The sequence below is a fragment of the Hordeum vulgare genome, chromosome 7H, assembly GCF_904849725.1.
Source record: "Hordeum vulgare subsp. vulgare chromosome 7H, MorexV3_pseudomolecules_assembly, whole genome shotgun sequence".
NCBI lineage: Eukaryota > Viridiplantae > Streptophyta > Magnoliopsida > Poales > Poaceae > Hordeum > Hordeum vulgare.
The window spans coordinates 585752967-585762154 of NC_058524.1; the positions used below are offsets into that span (position 1 = coordinate 585752967).

Below are 9188 nucleotides of genomic sequence, written 5' to 3' on the forward strand. Positions count from 1 at the left end.
CGCCATGCATCCCTACACAAGAGTGCCATGTAGGTATCCAGGCTTTGGATTATTTTGTGCTACGTACTGGAGGAGACGGGCACACGACCTCTTTGGCCTTGAATGGCTCCAGTTGTTCCCATCGGAGCCCAACATAGCGCTAGTCTATTAGGGGTTAGACAAAGGGAGGAGTGGCCATGGCCTCGACCAGAATCGCGGGCCATTAATTCGCTCGCTCCCCATTACTACTGGCAGCAGTACCCCTGCTGCTGGCGCTCTCGAGAGAGCCAGCAGGATAGGGACGAACAAGACAGCCGGGAGGAGGAGCAGCGAGAGAGAGATCGGTCCAAGGAGCGGGGCGGGGCTGTGCCTGTGCTAGCTGGTCAAACCTACGATTTCAATTCACTGCGAAAAATAGCATATGGAAACAAGATTGGACGGGCTGTCATCTGGTGTATGACTTAGCGGCGAAGAAGCCAGCAGATATTATTATTACCTCGCCATCGCCCGCTGATGCTCGAGGCCGGGCGCTGCCGTTACCACTCCGGCGTGTATAAATAGGTGCCGGAGAGGTCACACAGTAGAGCACGAAGCTCTCTCTTCATTCCTCCCGCTCGCCGCTCGCCGGACGGGCTGTCCTCTCCTCCTAGCTATAGCCGTCAGCGAGCGCGATCGAGTGTGGTAGGTAGCAATGGACTCCGGGGATGACCAGCAGCAGCAGGGCCAGAAGAACTACCACCGCCACACGCCGAGCCAGATTCAAGCGCTCGAGGCGTAATACTTCAGTTTCTTCTCGTTTTGTGATAGTCCTATAATGCACTGCAGGTGATCAATATAGAGAAATAATGGCGTCTGCGTATTACTGTATTTGCAGGGCGTTCATGCAATGCTCCCACCCTGCGCGCCGAGCTCAGCCGTGAGCCACACAAGGTTAAGTACTGGTTTCAGAACCGGCGGACGCAGATGAAGGTGTGTACATGCTAAATCTCTTAATTCTCTCAAATTTCATCCATGATTTGGTTTTCAATTTCATCCTCAACTGAATGGGATCTGGATGTTGATGGTGCTTGTTGTGGGTGGCATGACATGGCAGACGAAGCAAGAACGGCAGGACAACGACTTCCTCCGCACGGAGAACGACGAGATCTTGTGCGAGAACATTGCCCTGCGCCACGCGCTCCAGAACGCCGTCTGCCCCAGCTGCGAGCCCACCCGTCACCGAGGATTACTACGACGAGCAGAAGCTCCGCATGAAGAACGCTCGGCCTCACCTATAAGCCCCTCTGCAGCCCGTTCACGCAGGTGCCGCAGGGCACGCCGCAGATGTCCGTCTCCCCGCTCAACCTGTTCATGGGCGCCGTACAGCTGGGCGGGCACCACCAGCCGTTCGGCGGCGCCGGCCTGTCGCTGGACCTCGATCTCAGCAGGGCTGGCATGTCCGAAGGGTGTGGGCAGGAGGACTGGGGAGCACATTTTAGCTCATACAGACAATAAAATTAGGACCCAACTATCAAACATGCTGCAAGAGATCGCTCTTCTGTGCATTCAAACATATTTTTTTGATCGGCACCGTAATGTTGTAGCCCATGTTTTTATTTAAATCGTGTGTAAGCTCAGTTAGTCTTTCTGGTTTTCATTCTACTCCGAATTGTATTTGGAAGACCCTATGTAACTTTTGTTGATTAATATATAAATTGCCAATGTTCAAAAAAACTATCGATGAAAGCACCAGCAAGATTATTCGCTCCATGTTCCGTGAAGCAAACCAGTGAAATTCGGAACACTACGATTGCACGTTCCCTTGTGATCCTATTTGCTTGTATTTACGTTATGTATCACATGACATGGCAGTTTCTTCTTCATATATACGCAAAACACAGGCACTGCTTTTGCCCCATACGTCTCCTAGAAAAAAAAAGCGCAATCATCACAGATAGCTACAACAATTATTTAATTAATAAGTATTAACTACAGCAAATATCATCATCAATGTATCAATTGATACCATGCAATATATGGTCAGACTACTGATTTAAAGTGTTAATTGCATATATATCATAGTATGTTCTATGATTTTTTTAAACAGTATCGACGAAATATTTTTTTCGAAGGTACTAAAGAATGTATCTTAATTTGGTGTTTGCGAAAATAAAGAACACATTATATTATAGAACAAGATTTAATATGAAGATGTATTCGTTAATTCTAATGTTTATACATGATAAGATGGAAAACATAACATGCACATTATTACTGTACACAGCAACATGGGCCCATTATCAGCTAGACTGAAAAACGGGCTTCTCCAGAACAAAACCAGAAAATAAAGCGCACCGCGGCCAAAATTTCAGAGAAAGAGGGCGGCATCGCGAAATTTTCCCCACCTGGGTAACCCTAAGTCCTCCACAGCGCCACCACTCTCCCTGTTGTCTCTCAGATCCAATCGAGTCCCACCACCGTTAACCTCTCCCGTCGTTGTATCTCCTCTCCTAGCCCTCGCTACCACGAGGTTATCACCCTCCTTTCTGTGTGCATCTGAGACGAGCGGTCGCCGGTGCTGGCGCCGTCGGAGAGGAAGCCGTCTCGCCCCAGTACGCATGCCGGAACCCTGCCCAGGACAGGTCACCTGCTGGACATCCTCGATCCTTGGCCCCACCAAGCAGTACTGGTCCTCTGGAGGTGCCGACCGGCCCGGACATCGCCCCCACTGGATCCATCTGCCCCAGGGAAAACAAGGGCGACCCGCGCAGGTACGCGTGAGCAGGGAGCCGCTGGCTAGAGGTCGCCATTAAAAAGCTGTTGAACTTGTTAGTATGAATATAGCGATCCCCATTCCTATTAGTACGAATATATTTTGCTTGCCTGTACAGTTTTGACCTTCTCTGGTGTTGTGCTTGTATTGTGCTTGCCTGTACAGTTTTGACCTTGCCTTATAGCGATCCCCATTTGACAGTGGAATATAGCGATCCCTACAGTTAGTTTTGCCATGTATTGTGTGTGCCTGTACCTATTGGACGAGAAAAGACTAGAGATTTAGTGGTGATTCATTTTACTCCTATATTAATACTTGCTCTGCAGGTAAATATCTGGATTTATGCTAATTAGGAGGTAAATAACGATTTTAATCAACTGTTTTTGTCATAAGTTGGATCATCACAAGATTGGAGTCACTCTGGTGTTGCTCTACTCTTTTCTGCAGTAAAGGTGTGATTCAGAATTTTGTGATTTAGTTTCAGGGTTTTATTTTTAGATTAGATTGTATCCCGTTTTGTGCACATAAACCACATATGTTTCTGATGAGGATTCTATTTTCCAACCAGGAAAATGGTTATCAACTAATATTCCTTGTTGCTAGAGCTGTTGTCCAGGCATATTTGACAAAATTTCCTTTTCAATCTAAAACACGTAAATATAGTTGTTACCGTTTGATGTTTTCTTGTGTCAAATTTTCCAACCTGTATAGATCTAATCATATATGTAATATAACTGCATTGATTATCTATTAGTTGTTTATGTTGTTCTTCTGAGAAGAGGTTGATCGTGCACTTCTCACTACGGCATGCGATGATGCGAGTACCAAGGAAAGTGATGCACTAAAATGAAATTTGTTCTTTTTTTGCTCCCTATAAATTTGTCGCTCAAAAAGTCTGATAACTTCGGCCCTTCGTGCTAGACATGTTAGCGACTTAGCACCCATTTATTCTGGACATATTATCCTCGACATGTATTGTATTCTCAGATTCATATAGTTAGTTGCTCCTTGTTTTGTTATGTTGGAGCTACAGAAGCATCTCGGCCATTTAGGGAAACTAAAATCTGCATCTTCAACTATAGTTTGCTGATTTGGGTTATTTGTGAGAAGAATCCTACATAATAATACCATTTCAGTTTCAGTATATACATGTTGTTAATACTTTCAAAAAGCAGGTCGGTGTAAATATGAATAATGTAATACATTGCATTTCTGAAGGTTTCCAGTTTGAGAGATATGTTTCAACATTCTATTGCTTGTGGTGAATTTGCGGGAGATCAGTGTGGTGTTTTTCTAGCATCAGGGTTTTCATTTACCTCACAAGAATTTTGGAAACTTGTCAAGGACAACAAAGACCATGAGTCATTGACCTACCTGCTCATAAAGTGAGTATCATCCTCCATTTTCTAACTGAGCTATCGACATAATGATCATTGATTTTTTGTGATCCCCACTTTGTATACAAGAGAAAATGAATTGCTGCACTGTTCTTAAGATGTTCTCCCGTCCGTGATAACTTCTTCTAGATTGGTGACCGTTGGCTGAAGTTGTTCCACTGTGAGAATTGAGCTTAAACTTGCAGTATAACTCTGCTGCAATATCACTATATCAGCCCTTTTAAGATGATCTTTTTATGTTTAAGCATTCCAGCCCCTTGATCGATGAGAGTACTTTCTGTAGTAGAAAGTACGGCACTAAACATGAGAAAACAAGTATATATGCAACACTTGTGGTTAAAGTTGCTATTAATTGTCTTAATGGTTGTTTACCCACTGTGTTGAATTGGTGTGCTGTGTGCATAAGTATATATTCGGAATTACTAGTTGTGAATAAATATATTATATATAGTATGTATTGCTGGGTGTGCATTAGTATATATTCTGTATTCCTAGTTGTGAATAAATATATTGTATATATATAGTTTGTATTGCTGTGTGCGTAGAATTTCTAGAACTGGTTATGAGCAAAAAATACAATTGTTAATTCATTTATCTGTATGTTGCCTGATCTGTTGCTCATGGGCAGATTCTTGTTATACCAAGATTGTCGTGATTATCCTAAGATTGTAGATTTATTTTTCTCTTGAAGCTAGGTTTCTTTTCAAGCATGTCTAACGTCTACATGGAATTCTTGAGATAAATAATATAAGGATATTTTTTGTGTTACATGTGCCCGAACCTATAATCAGTTATTATTTGTTGACCTTTTTTAATTATACGTGGCTCGTTGTCTACAAGCTTATCTATGCATTAGTATTTGATGCTCTATCATGTTACTTTCCTAGGTCCGCTTTCTGAGCCTTACCATCATTTTATTCTTGCAGGCGGCAATGGCAGGAGTGGCATATTGTGCAAAGGAAGAGGATGAGAAGAAACTCGTGCTTCTCATCCAATCTTTGTATAACTCTCTTGATGTGCGTTTATGCACTTGTTGGATCTTTTTTCTTTGCACTTGCAGAAGTATTTTGTTGTGCACTTCTAAAATTATTTTGATGTGCACTTCTTAGGCGTTGAACCTTGATGTGTAGAGGAGTCGGTGGATGATGTATTTTATTTCATTTGATGTGCTATTGAATTAAAATATATAGTTTATTTGTAATCTTTTATTTTGTTGTATTTGTTTTTTAATGGGTCTATCCTGAGATATGTGTGCTTTTGCAAAATAATGCATCAACCCAAACAAATCAGACATTTTCAACAGTAAAATAGGTATTGGGCCACGCCCATGTAGGCTAGATTGGTGGACTTGGCTTTGAAATTTATGATGATTTCATTTGGTCTCTAGCAATGCCACGTGAGCTTCGCCACATCAGATCCTAAGTGGCTCACACAAATGGGTAATGACCAAACCTAACTTTTGGTCAATAGAGATCTACGACCAAAATTTAGGAAATGTCATGTTTGTTCATTCTTGACGGCCAACTGTTGACCTTGTTAATTTTGTCAAAAAAAGGTCAATAAACAACAACAATAACGAATCAACGACCAATATAGGGAGTCATAATTGACCATATTTCTTGTAGTGGAAGGAAGGGGACTACGATTCCAGCTCCTCCCCCCTTGGCTGCGCCCTAGGGCTTGGAGGGGCTGTTCCCCACGCCCCTCCACCTATATATAGAGGGGAGGGGCACCCCAAGAGGACACACGGAGCCCTTGGCGCCCACTAGTGGGGACGGGGCCTTTAGCCCCGGCCCGTAAGGGGCTTTAGTCCCTGTTCACCAACCGGGACTAAAGGGGCGGGACTAAAGGCCTAACCTTTAGTCCCGACCCTGTTACAATCCGGGACTAAAGGTGCTCCACGTGGGCGCCTCGTAGCGCCCCAGGGGCACGCCCTTTAGTCCCGGTTCGTTACACGGACCGGGACTAAAGAGTTTCAGATTTTGCTTATTTTTGAGTTTTTTTTTGAATGAAATTATTTTTGGGTTTGAGGGTTTTAGGGTTTAGGCGTTCGGGAGATTAACGTGATGCCTCGTTTGGTGTTCGGGAATTAGTTTTCATATAATTTAAATAGAAATAATTATGCATATATATATAAGATTAACTTATCTTACAAGCGAGCATATATATACAATTATATGGAGATCTGAATTATCGGGACTAGAGCCCGTCTATTCGATTACATGGACGAACATCAGTAATGGCTCCTAGCTACACTAAATCGTCCTTTGTCATCTATAGCTTCCGTCCTCAGAAATCCCGCAAGCTCCTCTGCAACAGCAATCACGAGTTGCTCTGGTAGGACCTTCGTCCTCATGGCCGTGTGCTATATAAGAAGAGGAGATGAATATGAATATCAATCGTGATAACAAATAATGACGGGTAAAAATAGAGGTGTGAATGTTCATTGCTTACGTCGAATCTGTGATCCTTGAGCTCAGAGGTAAACGTGCGAATGGTCTCGCAAACATAGTATCCGCATAGATGCGTTCCCCGTGGCTGCTAGTCGCACTTTACGAGAATAGAATATATATAATCAAAATAATAATCTAGCATCATAAATGTATTGAAAATTAATAGAAGTATATCATACTACTACTTACCTGAGCCGCTCTAAAGGTCAGCTTCTCAGGAAAGTTACCGGGAGTCACGCACTTGAACCGCTTCCAAACCCTGCCCGACAAGGATAATGATTTGCTAAGTTTTTCATTAATTGATATATCAGAAAATCATCGAAAGAGACCGATAGAGTGCAAGAATGATTGAAATTACCCTTGGAGCATGTCCTGCAGGCTTTGGAACTGTTCCAAGGGTCTCGATAATGGGTCGAAGGCATCAACTCTTCCCTTATCAATTTGAATGTCCAACAGAATCCAATGGAAGCTGCACATGTATATATATATATATATATATATATATGTGTGTGTGTGTGTCAGTAACTTATCAATTACACTTATAAGTGAATGGACACAACAGAGTAAAGACCCTCACCTGAAGTTGTATGGATACAGTATGTGGTCACAGAAATTTTGATCTATTAGAAACCTTAGAAGGTTTTCCTCCGTCTCCTTGGGTTTATCAGTTAGCGTCGCTATATGTATTTTATCTAGGTCAATAAACCCAATAATTAGGATGTTCTTACTTTTACAATCCAGAATCTTCATTCTGCATAATAGAGTACAAGTTATATATAGACAATGAATTGAAATAACTAAACAAGTTATATGTAGACAACGAATTGAAAAACTTACAGACAATAGCAACTCATAAGCGATTTGTCGAGGGCGTCGCCATTGTACATCTGGAAGAGTTCATCAAAGTCGATATGGATTTCTCGGGGCGGCCCTAGTACTCCCGTGGGACACTCAACATGATCATCATTCTCCCATTCTTTGATTCACTTAAGTACCATTGATGCAAGTAACACATATTTGTTGGGAGATCATCTTTGCTGACCAAAGGCTCTCCCATGAAAAACTGTGGCTTAGGGGCTACCACAGCCTTGGGTATCCTGTCGTCTTGGGAAGCCAGCAAATCGTCAACCGAGATACCACATTCAGCCGCCAACTCCTTTGCTCTTTCAAAAGCTTGCCCCTGCACCGGAGGGGGAACATTCTCGGTTAACACCTTGAGGGGTGGGATCGACTGTTTGGCCTGTTGTCCAAGCTGAGGAACGTCTGATTTTTTTGTTGCTTGTAGTTGAACTTGATTTGCTCCAACTTGCACTTGCACGTGATCTGCTCTTTTTCACTTCCTTCTGCAATGTGCGTGTATAGTCATCAGGCTTATGGTGTAAGTCATACTGTGATGGAAGGGTTATGAAGTCTTTTGCCCATGCTATTTGCTTCTCGGTGTATTCCGGCCGGGGCTTGGGTTCCTTCTTTTTCATCTGCGCATCATGATGTTCCTTTGCTATCCTGGCATTTTCCTCGGGGGTACGATCATAAGGTCTGATAGGTAGATTAATATGAGGTACCTTTGGGAGGGGCAACCGTTTGCGCTTTGGGGGGCTCCGTCGCTTAGGAATCACCGGCGGAGCGTTCTTGGTGGCACGCTTCCGCTTAGTATCCTGTGCGGGCGGCGGCGGAGACGGACGACCCAAGTACGGCGGCGGTGATCGAGATGGACTCGTGTTGTGCTGGCCGACGTCATGTGGAGGGCTTGGAGGTAATGGAGGTGTAGGTGACCTGCGACGACTCGGAGGCGGTGTTGTCCTTGGGGCCGAGCCTGGAAGCTTGATGTAGTTCTTGTCCCATAGGATGACTCCAACCTGTACTTCTCCGAGTGTCCTCTCATCTTCGGGTCCAGCTATGTCGAGCTCCATATCATGAAACCCCGTCATGATTTCATCCACCCCGACTTTAGCAAAGCCAGCTGGAATCTCGCGACCATGCGAGCGTGCATCAGGGCCAGAAGGTAAAGCTTGTCCGACGGCCACCTTCATGGATATGTTCTTGAATTTCTGATGGAGTTCACATGATGTTGACTCCTTGATTCCATCCAGGGGGTAGCCGGGACCGCCCTCTATCATTCTTCGTGCATCGTCGGGCGGGGCCTCAGATTCAGCCACGCTGCTTTTCCGCTTAGATGGGGCGCCGGTAATATCAAGCGCAGGATCTTCCTGGCGCGCTACTCCTCTAAGCTCATCAATCTGCTTCTGTTGCTCGTTAATCCTGGCAAGCAACTGGTTGAACTTGTCATTCTCCTCATCCTGCTGCCGCTTCTTTGCTCTCTCTCGGCTTCTGTAAGTGTCTTGGTCTCTGGCAAACCCAAGCCACCACGGGTAAGAAGGACCGAAGCCTCGCGTTCGTCCTCCATGTTCATCATTACCGAGGACCAGTGTGAGCAAATCTTTCTCTCTATCTGCAGTGAACTTTCTTTTTCCCTCCTTAATTTCTTTCACTATCCTTTTCCAATTCTCCCTGGGTATCCTAAGACCGTCACTGCAGATGAGGTCCCTTGTTTTTTCGTCGTACGACCCACCATGCGCAAGGAACCAATTTCTTGCTCTCAATTCCCAC

At 44.2% G+C, this 9188-nt stretch overlaps 1 pseudogene; it reads left to right on the forward strand.

Annotated features, from left to right (window-relative positions):
- The first annotated feature begins 503 nt into the window (after positions 1–503).
- On the forward strand, positions 504–1672 carry LOC123411908 (annotated as a pseudogene).
- The last annotated feature ends 7516 nt before the right edge of the window (positions 1673–9188 follow it).